At 39.4% G+C, this 24802-nt stretch overlaps 1 pseudogene; it reads right to left on the bottom strand.

Moving 5' to 3' along the window:
• Nucleotides 1-221: 221 nt before the first annotated feature.
• On the bottom strand, nt 222-24679 carry LOC110683427 (annotated as a pseudogene).
• Between the last annotated feature and the right edge of the window lie 123 nt (nt 24680-24802).

Genomic DNA, 24802 nt, shown 5'->3' with positions numbered 1-24802 from the left:
TACGAATAACAAAAGCTGAGTACATATGCACCAATAGGAATAATCACACTAACATGAATATCCTAGCAATACACAATAAATAAATATATAAATAAATAAATAAATAAAACATGCTCGCCATTCAACGCAAGTCAACTTACCTTTCACTCATGACTCTACTTTAATTTATTAATATATATATTTGGATTACGCATCGAACGAGTATCCTTCCTTAAAAATACTTAATTGATTTCATCAACATCATTATTATAACTACAATCATAATACATTTTGATTTTATCAACAACATCATTATTTTTGTCATTTCCACCAGTAGGACATTGAGAAACAGATGCAGTGACACGATCATGACCCTAATTAATGTATTTAAATAAATACTTAATTGACCGAGATTGATTGCACCATTCAACATTGATATGAGCTTGGTACTTCAACAAAAGCTTTGGATTGTAAGGAACCACAAACCTGTTATCTAATTGTACTCCATCTTTCTCCACCGTGTTTCCGTTATCCCGTCTTCTATATATAGGATAACCATTTTCTTCAACTGTGGTATTCTCTTGATATCTTTTGGGATAGTGTTTTGAGCACCTTTTTTTCTTCATGCATGGTGAGTGCATATTTAAAGAGCCACATGGACCATGTATCATGAGAGATCTCACAACTTCATACAATTTAGGAGACTCTTCTTTGTTAGGGATCTCAGCTGAAATAATCCTATCAATGTCTTGGGGAGATGGAAATTTGTCATCACGATGCATAAACAACAATATATGAGCATGAGGGAGCCCACGCTTTTGAAACTCCACAGTATAAACAACTGAAAATAAAAAATGGTTGCATTAATTTAACATATTCAGTCGTAGAGTAATATAGTAATAATAATTTTGTTTTTTTTTTTTTTAAAAAAGTAAGTTTGTTATTATATGGTGAAATTGTAATTTTTCAGTTAATATATATGGTGTTTAATTAGGGAGAATTTTTGCATTAACAGTGAATAATATAGAATTAGTATTGAAATTTGAACCGTATAATGTGACCTTGTTGAGAAGAAATATATATTTCCGTAAATATAAATCAATATCCATAATTTCATGCTATAGAATATTATTAAAAGATCAAATCAAACTTTAAAATATTCATAAGTCTTAAATAAGCATTATAGACAAATCTGTTTGGACACGGCCGAAAAGTTGTTGTTCTTTCAAGTCTTTAATGAGCTGATCTATTTTTATTTTGAATACTCAACAAAGGATGTCAGGTCTATCTTCGGGTTGAAGCCCTCGTTGTTGACAAGCTCAAGTCGTATTCACCTAATAAAAAATAAACCTAAATCCACTAACTATGTAGATAGGGAAGAAGGGTCGAACCACAGGGAAACAAGTCAATTTATTCCTAATTAATTAAATGCAACCTAAATTATTAAGTAACAGTTTGTTGTAAAAATGTAATTATATACTAAAAGTAAGAGTAGGAAAGGAATAAAAAGGGTTTAAATCAATAAAGGGAAACCTAGGGCATAGGTTCACTAATAAACAATATTTCAGGGCAAATCATAATAAGCAATCATCAAGCATCAATTAATCAGATTATAAAGGGCTTTCGCTACGTATTATAATCACAAAGTTAATTTTCCGGTATTAAATCTCATTTGTCGAATCTCGACTTAACCATTTATAAATTAGTCTGCCTATTGAAACTAAGCCTAAACATCAATTCTCATCTGTCGAATCTCAAATTAATGTTGCTAAACTCATACAATTAAATCTGGCCAAACCTAATTGCATAGCATTAAATCAATCAATAGGAAATTAATCAAGCATTGATAATCAACAATCACAAATTTACCCCTTCATATTATTTATTAGATCCCCATAAACCCTAGAGATAAAACTACTCAGCCATAATTAAATCTAAACTAATCAAATCAATAAAGCAAGACATAATGGAAGGATTAATTAAAATAACTGAAATTAAAAGAGAAGAAATTGTTACCGAAAGAAATCTGGATTAAGGAATAGAATTACGAACAATGTTGAGAGAGTTTAAGAGAGAGAAAATATTCTAAGTAGAGAGAGAAAATCTAAAAAAGAAGGTAATAAAAAATTACGTACAAAAATCGTACTTAAACCTCCCTAAAACAAAACCTAAACGAAAACTAATCAAGTCTCTAAAAAAAACACGCGCCCGATCGGGCGAAGGGCCACCCGATCGGGCCCACCTTTTTTCTACGTCCTTGATGGTGCGCCGCGCCCGATTGAGCCTAAGCTCACCCGATCGGGCGCACCTTTCTTCTTGGTGCTGCTTTGTGCGTGCCCGCCCGATCGGGCGTATGCTTGCCCGATCGGGCCCGGCTTCTTCTTCGAGGCTTGGATTTCGATTGGGCTCAATTCTTCGGCCTAATCCGGATTTCCTCTTCGGGTCTTGAATATTCGATCCATATGCCCCGGTATCACATACTGAGCCCTTAATCACCGGCTCTCATCGGTCCTGGGCTTCAAAAACAGTCGTGTCCTCCTAATGCTCATAGTTGCTTCGTGAAAAACCCTGAAAACGCTCCAAGTGTGCAATTTCCTACAAATCTCAAGCAAAACTACAAAAACACTAGAAAACACAAATTAGTAATAAAAGTGGCTTTAAAGAGCCAAAAACACCACTAATTATGACCATGGGACGGGGTTAAAACATTATATAAATTGGACATATCAGTTGTGTCATAAATCTTGTGTTTCTGGCCACTTGGGATTGCAAGTGAATTTAATGAATAAATCAGGTATCCGTATGCCTTGCACAATGCCATAGCATCTAGATAATTTTGCATCATATATCTCTCACTACCTGTGAATTAAGATGGTTGCACTGTACGCTTTCCCATGAAAATAAGACTATTGTTTCCTCTACGTGCAGCTTCACCTAAATTATTATATGTTTCGGATCTTAATTTTTTCGGACTGGTTCGAATGTATGACAACCTCTCTGCTTCAATCATTGTGTATGCATCTACCAAAAATTGTTGAAACAACTTTCTGGAAAAAAGAATCGATCCAGCTTCATTAGCTCTATCTTGAATTCTGTAAGCAAAGAACTCTCTCATGCTTATCCTTTTCCTTTTTCCGGAAGAAGTGTTATTGGTGTTTCCTAGAGGAATATCAACTCTATACCCATCTTCTCCATACGGGAATAACAATGGATATTGAAGAGGAAGATACGAAGGATGGAGTTCACTTATACATTGCAATGATCCGCTCTGTGTCTCTATAATGATGTCTCTTTTATCAAAAGAGTTGTCTATGTCGCCTACAATAAGAGTCGCTACTTCAGACGCAGTAGGTAAATTGTATTCCCTTCCATCAACATCTCTTCTTCCAATGAGCCTTAGCTTGACATCGTCACTTTCATTAGACTCGAATTGATCTTTTGCCATCCGAAATGCTTTATCTAGAGGATTTTGCTCATCAAGCATCCTCTTTAACTCATTGTAATGTTGATATCATATACATCTGAATTATTCCCCGAACGTCTCTCAAAACTGAATTATTACACATGCATAATATATAAAATCAATCTTAAACTTGCTGAAACATAAAAATATTAATGATTATTGTTTAAAATATAGTTTAATTATTGAAGATTAAATTTATTACCTCACTGATGACATTCTATTTGAGACTTCATTTTCAGTATCATGTATATAAAGCTGCAAGAACTTTGGAGATAACCCTGGGTTTGGCAACAAACTTCCAATCCTGTGGTAGTTTTATCCATGAAGCCTAAATATAGGCGGGCTTCGTCCTTGGTTAATAGAATAGTCAACTTTTCCTCCCATAGATGTAAAAGAAAACATCATGTTAAACTTGCGGATATTTCTTATAAAATATTTGCTTTTAGCATCCTTATTATCAAGAAGTTTCCCAAGTGTAGAAGGACGATGTTGTAGTAAAGGGAGTTGCACTTTTCCATGCATACAACACAATGAAAATGAAGGTTGTGATTCTTTACTCTTGCTTCGAATTCTCTCTTCATACCACATCATTGCACCGCAAGATTTACATGTCCATGTTGGATCTCCAATATCCCAATATCCGCCTAAAAAAATTAATTACTTTTTAGCAACAAAATATAGATTAATAAAAGAATGCTCCATGGTATAGAATTCTCTTTAAAAATTCATAAAATTTTCTATAAAAATGCTATTGAATTGTTAGAAATGCAATACCTGCACGAGTTGAATTACCCTCATCTTCGGAAACTGTATCAACACATCTGTTGTTCTTATTGTTTATTGATGATTGCAATGTGATCCTCTGACGAATGTTGACATGTTTATTTCTCAGGCTAAGTGATTGATCAGAGCATGAGTATCTTGATAAAGGTGTGATGGGTACTGATATAAGCAAGATATGCAACTTTAATGTCAAATGCTAGTAAGATATAAAACAATATAGAATGTAAACAAAGATAAATGAAAAGATACATACTGTTTCAAATTTCTTGTATTGGTGTTCTCTGGCTAAAAACCTCGCGTTCATCCACATTTTGGGTATGTGTCAAACCACCTAATCCGTTACTCACTTTATCAATTCTTTGAAGAGTAGTTCAATAGGTATGAAAGACATATTAATGCAAGGTTAATTAGTGTATTCAATCTTTTAGCAATTTACCTAGTTGTGTGTACGTCGTAGAGTCATAATGTTGGGTTGAATCTGCAATTAAGTCTGATACATTTCTTGAAGATTGCTTGATATTATTTGTACTTTGAAATATATGTTTCCCAGACTTGACAGGTATTACAGCACCATGGTTTATATTGTAACGCTCACTTGTTGAAAGGCATCCATGTGACAGATTTATACCAAAACCTATCATTTTACATTTGGTTAGTCATATAATATATGTTTTTTTTAAAAAAGGTTTTGTTAAAAAGAATATAAAGATTCTAAAGGACAAAACTAACTATAGAATTTAATTTTGGAAACCAAAATGACATACTATTTGATACGTTGTTCAAAGGGATTCTGAATATGGTTGTCCCTCGAGAATAATTCATAGATTGCGTCGATGATTCTTCATTAGAATGTTGGCATGGAGTTGGATTGTTTTCTGCAATAGATCGCATATTAAAAAAAAAAGGAAAATTAAAGGTGCCACAATTAATTAGTATATGTGATCTAAATGACAATGAAAATTAGATGCATGCATTACCTTGTAAAGTGTTATATGTCTTATGTTTCTTTCGATTCATAATCATCTTTCTGTTCATCCTTGACTGTCTTTTCTTTTCTCCATCCATTGCAAGACAGAGTTATGAAAAATATGGAATAATGTGTTATTGGTATAATAATTGGAACTTGTTTTTAAATAAGTTATACTACTTCGTATAAATCTCACAATATTCAAAATTTAATTTATATATAAATTTCTCTTAAATAGTAAGATTCCCTCCTATTAATGTTTTTGTAAGTCTGTTTTATAGTTTATTAAATTGAATTAAATAAATTAAATAAATAAATAAATAACACATGTTCGTGTAATTTTTGTAGATGATTACGGAGTATTATTTTTTGTAATGGATTACGGAGTATTATTTATGATATGAAAATATTCGTACTCTATCATTCTTTGAATAAGCGTATTATTATAGTATATATCGTTCCTTTTTTTTTAATTTACACCTATAAAGTAGGAGAACCAATTGGAATGATTGACTTTCATTATTATTGTTATATGTGCATCTATTAAATAGGAGGGAATCTTGGATAGTCAATTACTTTGGTTAATACTGTATTTCCTCTTTTATTCATATCTATCATCACAATTAAATAGGAGGGAATTTCTGACATTAATGTTTTTTTTTTACTTTTTTGTTTACACTTATAATTACAATGTGAATTGAATACAATTTTTAAGGAAGTCACGTATAACTAAAATGGATGTTTGTTATACAAAATTGAAATAATTTATAAGTATGCATATAGTATAATTTATAATATATGATGAAAGATATGTTTTTATGACCTAATTTATGAAAATGTACGGAAAAATAAATAAAAGAAACAATATATTTTCACTCTAATAATTTTTTTAAATCTGTACCTTGTACAGGTCTAATCTAGTTTAGGCTAAAAGTCAATCAATTTCGGATTTCATAAAAAAAATGTAAATCACGTTTCAGTTTGATAGTTTACGTATTTATAGGTTAAAGCTTATTTTAAAATGGATATTGGTTATCTTATGCACTTTGATAGTTTATGTATTTATAGACCAATAATATATAGTAGTATGCATTATTATCTACTCGTAGTTTAAAGTGTAAACATATGATTCATTTATTGTTACTCGTATTGATTTTGGCAATTGATTGCAGCACATACATAATTAGTAAGCATAATAATAATAATAATAATAATAATAATAATAATAATAATAATAATAATAATAATAATAATAATAATAATGGAAATAATTTTGGTTTAATTTAACATAGCAACAAAACTAAATAATTATAATTAATAATGTAGAAAATTTCAAAGTTATATACTACCTCCAGTCCAAATTAGTTGCAACTATTTCCTTTTTGGGCTGGTCCACATTACTTGCAACTTTCCCATTTTTTTCCTTATTTAGTAAGTTTTTTTTAGGTAAAATTACAATCTTACCCTTACTTATTTTTATAACCTATGTTATTATACTACTAACCTAATATAATTACACTACCTAACTCAACAATTAGATTAATCATTCCCACCAAAAAAAAAAACCCCAACTCTTTAAATTCTACATCATCCCAACCAACTCAATTGAATGCTACAACATTCAATTCATCAGATGAATATGGTTGGTTGCATTTATTCTGGAGATTTCTCCATATTATATTACCCCCCCCCCAAAACTCTAGTTCATTTTTTTCTCACTCTTCGCCGTTTTGGATCTCCTCTCTCTCTCTCTCTAACTCTGTCACTGTTGTTGCGATCTGGGTTTTCTCCTTCCTTCTTCTGTTTTGTTCTTCTACTTCTTGAGTCCCACTATGTCTAGTTCAAAGGACTAAGAACTCGATCTTCTTTGCCATGAGACCCTTGAATCAAATGCATCTAAGCGCCGATCTGGGCGTGTTACCTATAAGCCGTAACGAGGAACGGGAAACATGAAACCCATTCGACGTGCTTCAGTGATTGCGAGGAGGAAGATCCGTGGTGCAAAACTTGCTAAGTTGAGCGATGAGGAGGAGAAGCCTCGGGAAGTGGTCCTTGTGGCTATGGCCACTGTTGAACCACCACTTGAGGTGGTTCCAATTGCTGAGGTTCATCCTGTTACTGCTGCTGTAGATGTTGAGGGTGAGGTATTTGCTGCTGGATCTGCTACTAGGGAGTCAAACCTAGTAGATCTGGAGGTTTCTGAGGCGGCTAAGCCACCTGAGTCCCACGACGCCTGTTTGGGGGTTTTCTGTGTGTCCTTCGGGAGAGTTACAATTTCCTAGCAGACTTCCTTCTTACGCCTGTACCTGCACCTAGCAGACTTCCTTCTTACGCCTGTACCTGCACAAGTAACGGAGACTCCGGATGGGGGGTGGGAGTTCCGCCTCCGAAGATTAAGTTAGTATCTTTTCGAAGTGGAATAAGAACAGTAAAAAGCTTCTCGTTTCGAGAGCGTTTCGGTAGGTTTGGGCTTTGTTTGGTTTTTTTGTGGTTGCAATTAATGTATGTCATAAATGAGGTCTACCCTTACTATTTATAGTAAGGGAGAACTGTACCTCAATTAGGGTATAAGGGACACGTGTCTGCAAAGGAATTGGGCTTTTGCAGACCGCTGAAAGATAGACACGTGTCAAGCCTTTATTGGGCCACGTGTCTTAGGGTATTTTCACCCTAAACATCTGCCCCTCACAGGTGAGATGTGGCAAGCTCACGTGTCATCTGTGACAGACGTAGGGTGCATGGGGTAAGTGACGGTTCGTCTGCTTCCCCCCTCTTCTTCTTCTTTTTTTTTTTTTTTTTGAATTTCAAATTTTCGTGCAGAAGGTGACTGTTCGCCTTCTGCCTCTTTCTATAAGTAGGGTGGCTACCTCTTTCCTCCGCACTTTTTATTTTCAAAAATTTCAAATTTTCGTGCAGAAGGTGACTGTTCGACACGCCTGTCCTGAAGACTTGGTTGCAAGATCAAGGGATTTCCCACTACTTTGCATCCGTTGGCCGTCCGCAAGCAAACGGTCAAGTTGAAGCTTTCAACAAGCTCATCTCAGGCGGCATAAAGAAAAAGATCGAGAAGGCAGGCGGGCTTTGGGCAGAAGAGTTAACTCACGTTCTTTGGTCCATCAGAACTACTGAGAAGGGGTCAACCGGTGAAACTCCATTCCTTATGGCATATGGCACAGAGGCGGTGCTTCCCATTGAATTATATGAGCCAACACTTCGAATCATGTTGTATGATGAAGAGGCAAATTGAGAAGCCATGCGCCTGTCTCTGGATACTCTTCCAGAAAGAAGGGGCAACGCCGCCTTGCGTCATGAAATCTACCGCCTTCGAATGACGAGGGCCTACAACAAAAAGGTGCTTAAACGCCCCCTCAAAGTTGGAGATTTTGTATTACGGAAGCTTGAAGCAACCGGTAGGGCATACGAACAAGGGAAACTGACCCCAAACTGGGAGGGACCCTACCGGATTTTTGAAGAAGTTAGAAACGGCAAATACCGCCTGGAAACCCCAGACGAAATGCGGCTGCCTCGTACCTGGAATGTAGATAACTTGAAAAAGTACTACTTCTAAGGATTGAAATGTGAAAACATATAATTTCCATTCATACAATTGTATTTGCACCTGTCTAGTGCAAGAACACAGACGGAAGAACACTTGTTAAAACCACTGCTCCAAAAAGAGCAGTCATCCGGTGACACCCATCCGGGTGAATCACTGAAGAGAACAGCTCCCTTCTGGGTGGAACATTGTTCTAGCGATCCCATAACTCAAACGGCGTTTGTCTAAAACGATTTGCAGCCGTTAGAAATGATCCTTTGCATCTGGGATTCATCCGGCAAGGACCCAAAAGAGGTCCATCCGGGTGAATCACTGGAGAGAACAGCTCCCTTCTGGGTGGAACATTGTTCTAGCGATCCAATAACTCAACGGCATTTGTCAAACAATTTTGCAGCCGTTAGAGATGATCCTTTGCATCTAGCATTCATCCGGCAAGGACCCAAAAGAGGTCCATCCGGAAAAATGAAATTCCTAATGGGCCACCGTAACCACCTAAACGGTTTTACATCCCATCCTATATATAATTCTACCAGACGGGGCAAGGTTAGGTCAGTCACTGACCCCCCATCCGGCTTCCATGAAACGACTGCCTGTCTACTGTTGGGGTAAACAGGTAGCCATTTCAGGGTCATATTGTGGTATCTCTTCTTCATCCGGCATATATAGAACGACTGAAATACTTGTAAAAATGCATATAAAAAAAAATTGCAAATAATAGATAGAAAAACCGACTATGTCGGTTAATAGATTAATTGAAATGTTAGCCGGACCCCTGTCCGGGAAAGATACATCGAAAATACACGGCACGCAGGCCGGTAAAAAAAAATATCAATCTTGCTGTTGCTCTTGTTGCTGAGGCTGCTCCAACCCTTGAGCTTGCCCAACCTGAGTCTCAGCCGTCTGCTCTTGCAGCTGCTTCGGCTGGTTTCCCATTGGCACCCCATCCGGCTCTGACCCTAACCCCTTCTCAGCCCACTCGTCGAAAGGAGGAGGGGCAGGAGTGCCGAGTACTCGAGCTTCATAAACTTCAGAAGCATACAAGTAACGGAGGTTGAAATAGTCAAAGTCAGAGTCCGGATGGATGAGGTCCCAAGCCAGCTTCATGCGCTCCTCGCAGTCGGCTTCATTCTCTGTAATCAGGCGGCTGAGTTCCTCGTTCAGCTCCTTTTTGTGGGCCGCCTGAATATTAGTGAGTTGGACAGTCAGCTCGCTGTTCTTCTGGCGGAGGTTGGCATTTTCCTTGTCAGCTCCTTCCAGAGCTCTGAGATCAGCCTGGAGGTCCTTGACCTTGAGCTCAAGTTCATCAACTTTCTTCTTGGCCTCATCCCCAGCCAGCACAGCCTCTTTCAGTAATTCCTCCTGTTGCAACTCTCTCTCTTTAGTTGCCAAATCATATTTAATACTGTGAAATTGACTAACGTCAATTAGGTCAAGGGCACGCTTCTGAGCGTCTCTTACCTCCTCTTGCTTTTTACGCAAGGGGACTCGGAGCCCGTCCACTCTCAGCATCACCTATGGTACCAACCGGAAAAGGAGTTAGAACTAATGATGATAATTACTACTCATCCGGCGAAAGCAGAGCTTGAGACAAGCATAGGGCATTCGGGTTATTTACCTCAGCAAGAAGAGAGTTGATGCGATCCAGGTTAACCTGGTGTACAGCCGGCACCGCCTCCTTTTCAGAACGGGTCAGAGTCTTGACCATTCTCTTGGCGTATTGGTTGTAGTCGGGCCGGCTGGTAGAGTCATCTGCAAAGGAAGGGTTATCTGTCAGATACTGGGCATAGGCGCCGCCTATATTCATGCGGCTGCCAGAGGAGCCCCCAGACTGGCTTGCTTGAGTTTTGACTCTCATATGCCCAAGCGGCCAGGGGGGGTCAAAGGCAGAGGTTTTACCTTGTACAGGCTGTGGGGTGCCATCCCCCCCAGCCGCATCTGAGCCAGATCCCATCCAGGTCTGGCCCGCCGAGGCACTCGGCGTTAGCTGCAGGCTCTTCCCTGCAGTGGTTGGCCTGGCAGGGTCAGACGTCCTCTTTGCGGGACTAGCTGCCAAAGGTGGACCCGGCAGCCTTGGAGCTTTTGAAGCCGGCTGGGGTATCTCACCAGCCGGTCTTTTGTGCATGCTTGCTAGTGATTTTGGCATGCCTTGGGTTCCACCCTGAAAATAGTCAAAACAAAGCAATCAGTTAGAAACAAAGGCAGATCATATGTCATCCGGTAAGAAATGGAAGAGGTTTTACTCCATTCTTGGCGGCCAGTGCCGCCTTCTTCTCTTCGATTTGCTTCTTTCTCAGCTCAATAGCTGAGAAGGCAGGTGTCTTTTCAGGAGGCACCATTCTTTTAGCTTTACCTGCAAAAAAGGGAAATTCGAGTTAGAGCGTGTACGCATAATCAGGCGTCAGAATACCGGATGGGTTAATGAACCTACTCTTTTTAAACATTGAACTTAGATTGCAAAGGGACAAGAAGGACTCGTCCCTGAACCATTCCGGGAGGGGTACCCAGAACTTTGGGATGATGATTTCACTACCGTCCTCCATCAGATGGGTCGTTTTGAGGAAGAGACCCGTCTCCATTATTTGGTCCCAGGCCTCAGACGGCACTTTCGGGAGCGCGCATTTTTTGCCCAGCAATGCCGGGTGCTTATTATACCGCCGCAGCCGGTGATTTAGGGAAGTGGAAGGAGAAGAGACGACATAAAATTTGCTCTTCCAGTTGGTCCACTTTGATGGCTTCTCCAAAGTCATCATGTATTCTTGGTTGGTGGTAAGGGTGTACCAGGCATTCCACCCACCCGGAGCCCGGCTGAGGTAATGCATGTGTGCAAAAGCCTCCCAACTAGGGTTCACCTCCTGCAGCTCACATGCGGCAATGTACCCCAAAATATTGACCCAAGAGTTAGGAGTCAATTACCATACGCCCAAGTCATACCCCAGCAATATGTCCTTGATGCAGGGGTGAAGGGGGAACCGGAGGCCTGCTTTGAATGCCGCCTCATAACAGCCGAAAAAATCATCGGCATGGTCCAAGTCGTCCGTCCATACGACGGCTGCATTAACAGGCGGGACTCTTATTTCCCAGTCCTTCCCAACTGGTTTCCTTTTAAAAAGAAAGGCAGGAAGGGTTGCAGTAAGGGTGACCACGTCTCTTGAAGACATGGTCATGTTTGTCGGATCTCCCTTAGCCGGCCATTTGTAGCTCATTTAAAAGCCCCCCAAGCGGTGGAGTCCCGGATGAGGGATAGCAGAGATGGGCTGGAAATTGTTCAAACGACCCCCATACGGTTAAAAGCCGGATGGGGGCTATTTGTATGTTTGAGAAAAAGCCCAAGGCTGCTCAAACGACCCCCATACGGTTAAAAGCCGGATGGGGGCTATTTGTATGTTTGAGAAAAAGCCAAAGGCTGCTCAAACAACCCCCATACGGTTAGACGCTGGATGGGGGCAATTTAAACAACGTTTGAGAAAAAGCCAAGGCTGCTCAAACGACCCCCATACGGTTAAAAGCCGGATGGGGGCTATTTGTATGTTTGAGAAAAAGCCAAAGGCTGCTCAAACAACCCCGATACGGTTAGACGCCGGATGGGGGCTATTTGTATGTTTGAGAAAAAGCCAAAGGCTGCTCAAACAACCCCCATACGGTTAGACGCCGGATGGGGGCAATTTAAACAACGTTTGAGAAAAAGCCAAGGCTGCTCAAACAACCCCCATACGGTTAGACGCCGGATGGGGGCTATTTGTATGTTTGAGAAAAAGCTAAAGGCTGCTCAAACAACCCCCATACGGTTAGACGCCGGATGGGGGCAATTTAAACAACGTTTGAGAAAAAGCCAAGGCTGCTCAAACGACCCCCATACGGTTAAAAGCCGGATGGGGGCAATTTGAAACAAAGTGTGAGCCAGGGCTGCTCAAACGACCCCCATACGGTTAAATGCCGGATGGGGGCAATTTGAATGATGTTTGAGAAAAAGCCAAGGCTGCTCAAACTACCCCCATACGGTTAAATGCCGGATGGGGGCAATTTGAATGATGTTTGAGAAAAAGCCAAGGCTGCTCAAACTACCCCCATACGGTTAAATGCCGGATGGGGGCAATTTGAATGATGTTTGAGAAAAAGCCAAGGCTGCTCAAACTACCCCCATACGGTTAAATGCCGGATGGGGGCAATTTGAATGATGTTTGAGAAAAAGCCAAGGCTGCTCAAACTACCCCCATACGGTTAAATGCCGGATGGGGGCAATTTGAATGATGTTTGAGAAAAAGCCAAGGCTGCTCAAACTACCCCCATACGGTTAAATGCCGGATGGGGGCAATTTGAAAGATGTTTGAAAGCAAAGGTTGATCAAACCACCCCCATACGGCTAAAGGCCGGATGGGGTTACTTGTGACTAGTCTGAATAAAAACAAAGTTGGCTCAAAGGGGTCCCATGCGGCACAATGCCGGATGGGTGTATATTAAACATCCCAGATGGCAAAACGCCGGATGAGGGGGATTTTTGGACTTGCCCCAAGCCAGCCCCATGCGGCAAAATGACGGATGAGGGCATATTACAACTAGGGAAATATTTTAAAAACCACACGGGAAATCCCGGATGAGGTAGGGGTAATTCAGAAATTTTTGGACAAAATATACCCAGGCGGCAAAATGCCGAGTGAGGTCCTTAATCTAGGGGCAGAGGGAGAATGCAGACGGTACTTTGCTAAATCCGTACTCAGTCGGAAGGCAGATGTCAAGTACTTGCGAAAACCGGATGCTCGAAAGTCTTGAAAGAAGCAGCCGGTATCAGAGCTTCTCAGGAAATTTTTGAAAATAAAAAGTGCGGAGGAAAGAGGTAGCCACCCTACTTATAGAAAGAGGCAGAAGGCGAACAGTCACCTTCTGCACGAAAATTTGAAATTCAAAAAAAAAAAAAAAAAAAAAGAAGAAGAAGAGGGGGGAAGCAGACGAACCGTCACTTACCCCATGCACCCTACGTCTGTCACAGATGACACGTGAGCTTGCCACATCTCACCTGTGAGGGGCAGATGTTTAGGGTGAAAATACCCTAAGACACGTGGCCCAATAAAGGCTTGACACGTGTCTATCTTTCAGCGGTCTGCAAAAGCCCAATTCCTTTGCAGACACGTGTCCCTTATACCCTAATTGAGGTACAGTTCTCCCTTACTATAAATAGTAAGGGTAGACCTCATTTATGACATACATTAATTGCAACCACAAAAAAACCAAACAAAGCCCAAACCTACCGAAACGCTCTCGAACCGAGAAGCTTTTTACTGTTCTTATTCCACTTCGAAAAGATACTAACTTAATCTTCGGAGGCGGAACTCCCACCCCCCATCCGGAGTCTCCGTTACTTGTGCAGGTACAGGCGTAAGAAGGAAGTCTGCTAGGTGCAGGTACAGGCGTAAGAAGGAAGTCTGCTAGGAAATTGTAACTCTCCTGAAGGACACACAGAAAACCCCCAAACATCGCCGATGAAGGGCCTTCTAACGGAGCTAAGAGGATCAAATCTGGTCCACCTAGAGGGATGTCGAGGGAAGAGGTGATTGAGGCGTACTTGCAGATCTACTACCCTCAGTTCAACCCTCCTCCTAACTGAATGCTCAGCGTATACTCTATAAACCCTAGTTTCTTTTGGATTTCATTTCGATTATGTTTGGTTTATTATGATGGTGATTGTCTTGCTTTTATCTTGGATCTTGTTTTCTGTGTGCTACATGTTCTACAAATTATTGTTGTATTTTGTTGTGTATTTTCTGTATTTATAACTTGCTTTTTGGTTACTTGGGTTATGCACTGTATAATATTCTATGGAATATGTTGGTTGTGAGTTGTTGGTGGCCTGTGTTGGCTTTGCTGTATCTTTAAAGCTGATAGGGTTGGGCTGTGTGTTGTCTTGGTTATGCTCTATCTTGTGTGCCGGTTTGGTTGTGCTCTATGTTGTCTTGATTCTGCTATGTCTTGTGTGCTGGTATGGTTGTGCTCTGTTTTGTGTTGGTTGTGGTCTGTGTTGTGTGGTGGTAGGCTTATGCTCAGTCCTTTGGCTGATGTGCTGCTAAGGTTGTGCTTTGTCTTGTGGCTAATGTGGTTCTATGGTTGTCCTAGGGTTATGCATTAGGTTGCTATTGGTTGTACTTGTGTTAGTTGAACCATGTGAAATGTTTAATGCTTAACACAACCCTTCTGAGTCCCCTGGTTGATCATAATGCATGTACTAGATGGCCTTCCTTAGCATTTGAGTCCCTAAAATGCATTGAGTCCCCCAAACTGTAAATGCATACCTTGTTTATTTTCCAAATGATGATGGGACTCACCTAATAGCTACTTGGGTGGTGTGGATGCTCCTGTAATCTCTGTATGAGGTTTTGTTGAGGTATCAACACTCACTAAAGCTTTGATTGAAAAAACAACCAATCTGATGGAAATATTAGTTACAAAACATTTCATAGTGTGGGTTGATTACATGTTTCACTAAACAAAAGATTAACACTGAATACATGACTGCCTAATAATTGTGTAACTTGTATTTACCAAAAGGACACATAACCTAGACATAAACTCACTCAAAAAAGTTGTTAGAATATTAAAAGGTTATGTGTGGCAGTCATGTGTTAAGTCCCTATTCCATTTGCATTGTTCTCCTCATTTGCTTCAGTCTGCATCCACTTCCATGTGTCCTTAATCATCACCAATTACTGTCACTGAATCTAAATAATGAACAACTTGACCAATGAGATTCCTGTCAACTTCTAGTAACTGTGGTAGTAGACCTTGACTGTCCAAACTTCTCTTCTTCATGTGAGGGGGAGAGAAGTTATACCCATCTTGCTTCTCTAATATCTTAATCAAGCATGATTGGAGTGTGATCCATGTGTACTTGTTCAACACTGGATCATACTCTTCAAAAGCTCTAGCAACTTCCTTTATGAGCTCATCTAGATTCCTTGGGAATGATTGGTATTGTAGTGATTGAATGACACTAAACAAACCTAAATCTAAAACATTTGTTTTTGGTGATTGAGCTGGTTGGAAAATGAATTGGATGTTGAATCCATGTGCATGACAAGCTGCCTGAAATTCTTCATCTTTAGGAACTTGATGAGGTCTTGCATTATCCCATTGAATGAATATGTGCTAGCTGTTTTGGCCACTTTTCATAGATAGTTGGAATCACATGTGTCATTAGCATGTCCCTAATGTAGTCTTTTGTGACACTTTGAAGTGCCTTTGTCGCTAGAGTCCCTGCATCTCTGTTTTTGCTTTTCTTTTTGGCCATTTCATACTTTACAAAAGGAAATAAACCATATTTCCCATCATGTACCATGTTTTTTTCTCATCAAACAAGGGTTTCCCAATCATTCACATGAACATTGCTTTTATCTTGAATCTCCTTGATTGTTGTGCCCTGTATGGATCTTCCTCTGTATGCAGCAAATAAAAAGTTCTTGTCTCTAGATTAATGAAGAACCATTTTTCATCTAGATGTATCCACTGTTGCATATCTCTGAATTTTGGGTCCTCTTCTATTGGAATGGGATCTATGTGACTTAGGACCCATTTCAGTCTTGCCACTTTTTGCTTCTCTGTTAGAGCTGGATGATTTATGCTGGTGTGTGTTCTTAGCCTGCCTTGTTGCCTCAATCTATGAAGTGTTGTCTTTGGTATTTTGAGGGCTGCAGCATAACCTCTCTCTGTCCCTCTCTTGTATAGTGGTACTGATGTTAGAAATTCATCTGTGTACACTTTTGGTTTGGGTCCTGTTCTGCCTAATTTTTTGGTATTAACATCAACAACAATACCTTTAGCTAGAGATTGTTTGATTACCTTGAACCACCTTGTTGTTGTTGATTTGTGCACTGAATGTTTTCTAGCCAAATTAGCTAAGAAGCCTCTTGGCAGTGAGTCCCCCTCCATGTGCAACATAATCTCATCAACAAGTGCTCTTTTCTCATCTACATTCATTTCTCTGCTTGCTCTGACATGGTGTTGTGCTTCTTCATTGTTTACATCATCATCTGCATCATATCCATCATCATTGGCTTCATGTTCTTGATCTTGTTCATCATCTGAATCATACAACCATGGATATTCTTCTTCAATCTGTGCATCTTCTATGAATTCATCATCCAATGCTTGTTGATGCTGAATGTACTCATCCATAAGTTCATCTATGAACTCTGCCATGAGTCCCTCCAATTTTTATTTTTCAGGGTGGCTTTTTGGTGATGAAGTGGCGGCTGGTTTTTTTTTTTTTTGTCGGTCTTCAACTGAGCCTATTCCTGTAATTAAAGAAGCTGCATCTACTAACACATCTTTAGGAATTAGGAAAATGCTAATCTAGAATTAGGAAAATGCATAGGGCTACCTGTATTTTGAATGAACTAAATATTGTTTATGTTGTAACCTAACTTAACTATCCTACCCCCCAACCCCTCCCCAATTCCCCTAATACTGTTCTTTTGATAAGGGGTTTTGGAAAGGATGCCCTCCTTTTATAAGGGGCATTTTGTTTGAATGACTATGAAAAATTCGAATTTTGGGGGAAGTTGGAAATTTTTTGAATTTGGGGTGAAAATTTGGGAGGGAAACAAAGTGGGAAACAATTTTCCCACATGTGTGTATGCTGTCAGAATCTCTTGGTGGGAAATTCCCACTAAAAATCAGAAAGTTTAAGTGGTCCAAAAAAGTCAAATAATGGGACCACAAATATTCCCTCCATATTACTCCCCTAATTACTTACCCTTACTTTTTCTAATCAACCCCTTAAAAGTTTTGCCTCGGCCTCCGCAATGACCCCCAAAGTTGCAACTAAAATGGACCGGAGGTAGTAGAAAAATTGAAATCAAAGTAAACTTAAAGCCTAAAAAACCAACATAATGATAAAAACTAAAACCATATAACTTAATCCTATTGTTTTAATGATTTTATTACTCCTAATCCTTTTCTATCTTAACTTCAAACTTCTTCTTTTTGGTAGCAGACATTTCTTCTTGTGAGCTAATTGAATCAATTTCTAACGCATGTTTTTTGGAAGAACATGTGGGTGATAACTCGGAAAGTTGATCATTGTCTCCCATGCATGAAATTGCTTCCTACAAAAACGTATAAAAAATATTCAGCATAAAGAGTATTATTATTTTATTTTAAAATAACAATTTTAACCACGTAGTTGAATAAGTGTAAAACCTTTTCAGCTTCATTGGTTGTCCTTAATTTGTCGTTGTCAACGGAGGTAATATCTGAATTGACATCCTGTTAAACAATTGTAAGTAATGTTGTTAGACAATAAATAAATGCATTGTGAGTGTTTAACACTTTAAATTATGTTGTATACCTTGTTTGAACCAGAAGAGCTACTTAAATAATTTTGTATTAAATCTTCATTATCGCTCATCTTAGTAATAGTGTACACGGGCCAATTTTGCTTTATATTATAATCTGACACCTCGACCTTAAACAAAAATCTCTTCCCCACAAGATTATCAAGCTCTTTCGAATACCATCATCATCATTCTGAAATGGTTTTAAGTATTTAATTAGCAGTAGACAATAAAGCATCAAACAAAATGTACGTAGTTCTCCTCTCTTTTGAAAGATAATAATTGTTTTTCATAGGTTTGGCAAGGTATGTACAACAAATATTTATACAACACGAGAGAATAACAAACTAGCTAAAAGATAAGAACTATGCTAAACTCTAGGTTATAAACAAGGAGAAGATAAATACAATATTGTTATTATACATAATTATCCATAATTATCCAATCTTATGCTTATCATGCCCCCGCAAGATGGACGGCGAGTCAGTGAGTCCAATCTTGGTTAGAAGAGTATCCAGACGTGGTCTAGACAGTGGTTTAGTTAGGAAGTCCGCTAATTGATCACCAGTTGGCACATGTACAACCCGTAGTAGCCCCTTTTGAACATTTTCTCGGATGAAGTGATAGGCTACGGCAAGGTGCTTCATTTTTTATTCAAACACCGGATTTGCGCTGAGATATGTTGCACTTAAGTTATCACAAAATATTGTAGGAGTGCATGGCAGCTTGATACCCATTTCAAGGAGTAGATTTCGGACCCATAATAGCTCATCAGTTGTTGTAGCCACTGACTTATATTCAGCTTCTGTGGATGATCGAGCAAGAGAGCGTTGCTTCTTTGAACACCATGTGATTGGAGTTCGACCAAGGAAAATGATGTACCCATTGTTGACGTAAAATCATCACGATTTCCAGCCCAGTATGCATCCGAAAAACCATGCAAATTTGGTGTAGACTCTCGGTATATTGTGAAACCTTTGTCTAGGGTGCCACTCAAGTAACGTAGTAATCGTTTGAGGGCTGTCCAATGAGAAGTGGTTGGGCAATGCATGAATTGGGATAGCTTGTTGACAGCAAAGGCAACATCCGGTCTTGTGAGAGTGAGGTATTGTAGACTTCCAACTGCCATGCGATAATCTTTAGGGACGGCTAGTGGAGTACCTGAAGAAGTTGTTAAGTGTTCTGTCAAAATCATGGGGGTTGATGCTAGTTTGGAGTCTTGCATGCCGAGATTTTCTAACAAGTCCAGAATATACCTTCGTTGATTTAGAAAGAGACCAGGAGGTGTTGGCATGACTTCAACTCCGAGAAAGTAAGATAGATCACCTAAGTCCTTCAAAGAGAAGCGATTAGAAAAGCTTTTGATAAACTCATTAAGAAAGGTGGTATTAGGGCATTTAGCAATGATATCATCGACATAGACAATAAGATATATTGGGGTGGTGGAGTGATGATAAATAAATAATGAGGCATCCGAAAAACAACGCCGAAAGCCAAACCCAATAAGGTAGTTTGCTAATTCGGTGTACCATGCCCTAGGGGCTTGTTTAAGGCCATATATAGCCTTCCGGAGCTTGCATACATGTGTGGGGTGTGTAGGGTTAGTGAACCCTGGAGGTTGGGTCATATAGACCTCTTCCGATAAGTTGCCCTGTAAGAAAGCATTATTTATGTCTAATTGACGAAGATGCCAACCGTTTGAGACTGCAAGACTCAAGAGGGTTCGAATTGTGGCAGGTTTTACAACTGGGCTAAAGGTGGCTGAGTAATCAATGCCGGGACGCTGTTGAAAACCTTTTGCTACTAGCCTAGCTTTGTAGCGTTCAATAGTACCATCCTTATGGTATTTGATGCGAAAAACCCATTTGCATTTAATTATGTTGGTGGCAGCATTCGGTGGTGAGAGCACCCCCGTGCCAAGACGGTGGAGTTCTGCTAGTTCCTCTTCCATGGCTTGCTTCCACTGAGGTTCTTTAAGGGCTTGTGTAATGGTGCATGGTATAGAGGGTTTTGGTTGGATGTTGGTGTGGTGAGCATATTTTGGGTTGGGTTTGAATATGTTGTTTTGGGATCTAGTGATGATGCCAGGGGGCTGGTTTGTTGGAGTGGTGCGTGAGGGTGCTGGGTTACGGCTGCTGGGTGCTTCTGGGGGCTGGTCATGGGTGCAGGCAGTGGGTGGTGGGTCTGTTGTGGCGGTAGAGGATGGTGTGGCTGTTGGGGTTGGATTACTCGGGGCTTGAAGAAGTGGCAAGGAGAGCTGGCACCAAGTCGTGGCTGTTGGGATTGGGTTGGATGGTTGTGTGTTTTGTAATGTGAGGCCTGGGAACTCGGTTTCAACAAATTGTACATGCCGAGAAGTGTAGACACGGTTTGAGCTAGGGTCTAAACAGTGATATGCACTTTGTGTTTTGGAGTAACCAATGAAGATGCAAGGTTTGGACTTGGGTTGTAGTTTATGGGTGGAGTAGGGTCGTAGCCAAGGATAGCATAAACAACCAAAACACCGCAACTTGAGGTAGTTCGGGGGTGCGCCAAAGAAACAATGGTAAGGGGATTTCATGGATAGAGTTGGAGTGGGTAGTCGATTAATAAGGTAGGATGCGGTAGTAAAGGCATAGGACCAGTAGGACAATGGAAGGTGTGCATGAGAAAGAAGAGATAGGCCGGTTTCAACAATATGTCTGTGCCGGCGTTCTGCAAAACCATTGTGTTCAGGGGTGTGGGGGGGGTGAGGTGAGGTGGGATACTCCATCAATTGTGAGAAAGGAGGCAAGAGCTTCATACTCTCCACCATTGTCGGAGTAAAGAATCTTGATTGGCCTAGAGAAGTATTTTTCAACTAAAGCTTTGTAGCGAATAAAAATTTGTTTAGTATCAAATTTGAATTTGAGAGGATAAAACCAAACATATTTGGTGTAATGATCAACAAAAATGACATAGTACTTAAAACCATCAAGTGAATGTAAGGGAGAAGACCATAAATCTGTGTAAACAATATCAAGAGGTGCATTAGAGACTAAAGTAGATTGAGCAAACGGGAGTTTGTGACTTTTATTACACTGGCAAGCGTTACAATTAAAATTAAACGAGCTTGATACTGAAAGATTGAAATCAGACACAATGTGTTTGAAAATTGAAATAGAGGGATGGCCCAATCTGTGATGCCAATTTATTGCGGGAGCTTTGATGGAAGAGAGTGCAAGAATGGCCAAATATGGAGGTAGCTCATAGAGTCCCTGCTTAGCCGGCCCTTTCAGGAGTGGTGCCCCCGTGAGGCGATCCTTCAAGGTAAAATAATCAGAAGAAAATTCAATGAGAAGGTTATTATCAGAGCAAAGTTTGGAAATCGAAATAAGATTGCGAGACATATTAGGAGCACATAGAATATTAGATAATAGCAGCGATTTAGAGGGAGATAAAGGAAGAGAAAGAGAGCCAGTGTGGGTGATAGAAACACCCAAACCGTTACCTATAATTACTTCTTCAGAGCCATCATATGGATGATGCAAGGAGAGAGTAGAGAGATCATGGGTAACGTGGTGAGAAGCACCGGTATCTAGCAACCAAGGTGAGGAGGCAGAGACATTAGGTGCGACGGTAAGGTTGGCTTGGGGGGAAGGCGTGGGCTGCTGGGGTGGTAGAGTGGGCCTAGCATCCGGGAAGCGTTGGCGAAAAGCTGTGCAGCGGTAAAGAGAATGGCCGAGGGTGTGACACCACTGGCATTTACCCTTATATCCAGTGGCTTTGTCAGTAGGAGATGGAGTAGGGGAGCTGTGCTTGCGGGTAGACTGTGACGGGGGAGTGGTAGTGTTGTGCTTGCGTGGATAGGGAGCAGTGGGGCGGGTGCTAGTGGCGTGGGCTGTGATGGGCAGTGGAGTGGGGGAAGGTGTGTTACGAATTTGAACTTCCTTTAGAAGGAGTTTTTCATGAAGCTCATCAAAGGTAACAAGAGTATCCCGGTTGTTTGCAGCATCAATAACGGATTGGTAAGCAGGATCCTGAATGCCCTCTAAAACACGTTCAATAAGATCGTCAGGTTTGTAGGGGTCTCCTAGAACAGCTAGTTGGTCGGCACAAACGCGGATGGCATTCATATATTCAGTAAAGGATTGGGTTCCTTTGGTTATAGACCGAAGGTTGGTTTTTAGGAGTTTGGCATGGCCACGTGTGTGACGAGCAAAGGTATGGGCTAGAATGTCCCAAGCTTCCTTGGTGGTGGTTGCGCGTGATACTAGTGGGGAGACGGTGGTTTCTAAGGTGCCTAGAAAAGCTCCAAAAAGTAGTTTATCTTGTCGGAACCAGGTGGTGTAGGCAGGGTTAGGAGTATTTTTATCATCCAATGTGACGGTGGGCGAAGGAGGAGTAATGGAGCCATCAACAAAATGGAATAAGCCATGTCCAACTAGGATAGCTTCGAGTTGTAGGCGCCAGGATAAATAGTTAAGGTTGGTAAGCTTGACCACATTAGTGAGGTTGACTATAATAAGGGGAGAAGAGGGAAGAGCATCGTTGGGGATTGTAGATGGAGTGGAAGCCATGGAGAAAAAGTGGAGCACGGTGAGGAAAAAAAAAATTTGGAGGTGTTTGGATCTTCCTGCTTTGATACCATGAAAGATAATAATTGTTTTTCATAGGTTTGGCAAGGTATGTACAACAAATATTTATACAACACGAGAGAATAACAAACTAGCTAAAAGATAAGAACTATGCTAAACTCTAGGTTATAAACAAGGAGAAGATAAATACAATATTGTTATTATACATAATTATCCATAATTATCCAATCTTATGCTTATCATCTTTTACCTTTGTCATTGACAACTTTAAAGTGTAAGCTGATTTGTGCACAATCGACACAACTTCTCGATCAAACATGAGAAACGATGCACTCCCACTTTCATCAATTACTCGAACTTGAACCTTAAACCTGTATAATATCAAATATAAAAGGGTTACAATGAAGTCAATAGGATTAATTATTATATAATCTGAACTTATGCTATATCTACCTTGGTAGGACTTGATCAGCATCGATCAATTTATCACATTTCTTGCACAAGAACTTAGTGCATTTGGTTTCAGTATCTTGATCATCTTGGTTAGTAGCATCATCTTCTTTGACCTTTTTATTGCATTTCTTGCACGCTAAATAATACCATCCATGTTCTAACTCAATGCGATTAATGGTTGCTAGAGTTATGCAATAAGTTGCCTTGTCAATCTCACGTATATCATCTATAGATTTCCGTTCATGTCGTTGGAGAAACTCTTCTGTTATAGAAACTGAACTTGTTGTTGACATGTCCGATCGCATGACAGCAGAAGCATTTGTCACTAACCTGATAAATTAATAGGTGCTATAATAATTTGGTATGAGTTGCAAAAAATTAAAATCAATAGTTAAATAAATGAATATTATGAACTTTAAATTAATGACAACCTGTTCTTGAATGATATAACCTCATCAATGTTTTCATCAAAGAATAGTCTTGTGGAAAATAGTGAATTTGACAAAGTAACTTGTCCTATGATGTATAAAATTAAAGTATGTTAGATAACCAAATCGAAAAATGAAATTAAAATTATTCTTTTTATATATAATATACCTTTCCATTCTTTAATTTTTGCATATGGCATGATTAAAATAATGGGTTCTAAGTTCCTTTCCGCAAGATGGTTCGAGACTTCAATAGCATACATATCCAAAATGTACACATGAGTTTTACTCCCCTGGACAAAAAAAAAACAAATAATAAAAAAAAAAAAGAAGTTAAAACTTCAATTCATATTAATTATACAATTTTTTAATACGAACACTAAGGTATATATGTTTATACGTAGTTTTATGTAAAAATACTAACCTAACATCATTTAATTCCACCATAAGCTTTTTACCCTGTTTTTTTTTTTTTTTTTTTTTTTTTGGTTGTTGTTGTAGTGTCTTCAAGAGACCCATAAGCACCGATTTGTCCAATAATATCTGTTATATGAATTTCTTCTATAGTCAATTACAAAAATTTGAAGAGTGAATGAAAATAGTAACGTTTAGAAATGAAACGTACCTACTAAGAATGAAGTGTCCAAATTCCCTGATAATATGTCATCAAATGATGTAAAATTAAATGCATGTAGGGATATAGGCAAGTTTTCCTCACAATGATCGACCATTATTGAGTAGAAGAAATTGATTTTGTAAGGGTGTTGCGTTGGCTTAAAGCTTCCAATATTCTGCCCAACACAAAACTTTGTAATGATATACAATTGGCCTTCCACAAGCATACAACCAAACTTTCTAACCAACACATTCTTAACAGATGCTTGAATCTTTTCACCCTATAAAAATCATACGTTTAGAAAATAGAGTTAAAATTGTTTTGTATTTGACTTAAGTATTTATTTTGAATATATTATCAATACCTTTTCATCAAGAAATACCATCTCAATACTATTATAGTCATTTGGATTATCAAAGCTTGGTGGCTTCCATAAGCGTATAATTCGTATCTTAATTGTCATATTTCCCTTCATTGGAGTTATGTCTTCAATAAACTCATATTGTTGTGCAGACATTTTCATATATCCTGCATGATTAAAAAAGTTAATACCGAATAATCATAGTAATTGACATCAATATGAGTAAATTTAAATTGCTAATTGAAATGTGGAAGACACATATTTTGATACCTTCAAATACATAAGACACACACAATGTTGAAAAAAGTTGATACGTTAAA

This window comes from Chenopodium quinoa, unplaced genomic scaffold (genome assembly GCF_001683475.1).
Source record: "Chenopodium quinoa cultivar QQ74 unplaced genomic scaffold, ASM168347v1, whole genome shotgun sequence".
Taxonomy (NCBI): Eukaryota; Viridiplantae; Streptophyta; class Magnoliopsida; order Caryophyllales; family Amaranthaceae; genus Chenopodium; species Chenopodium quinoa.
This window is presented reverse-complemented; position numbering and strand designations above follow the sequence as displayed.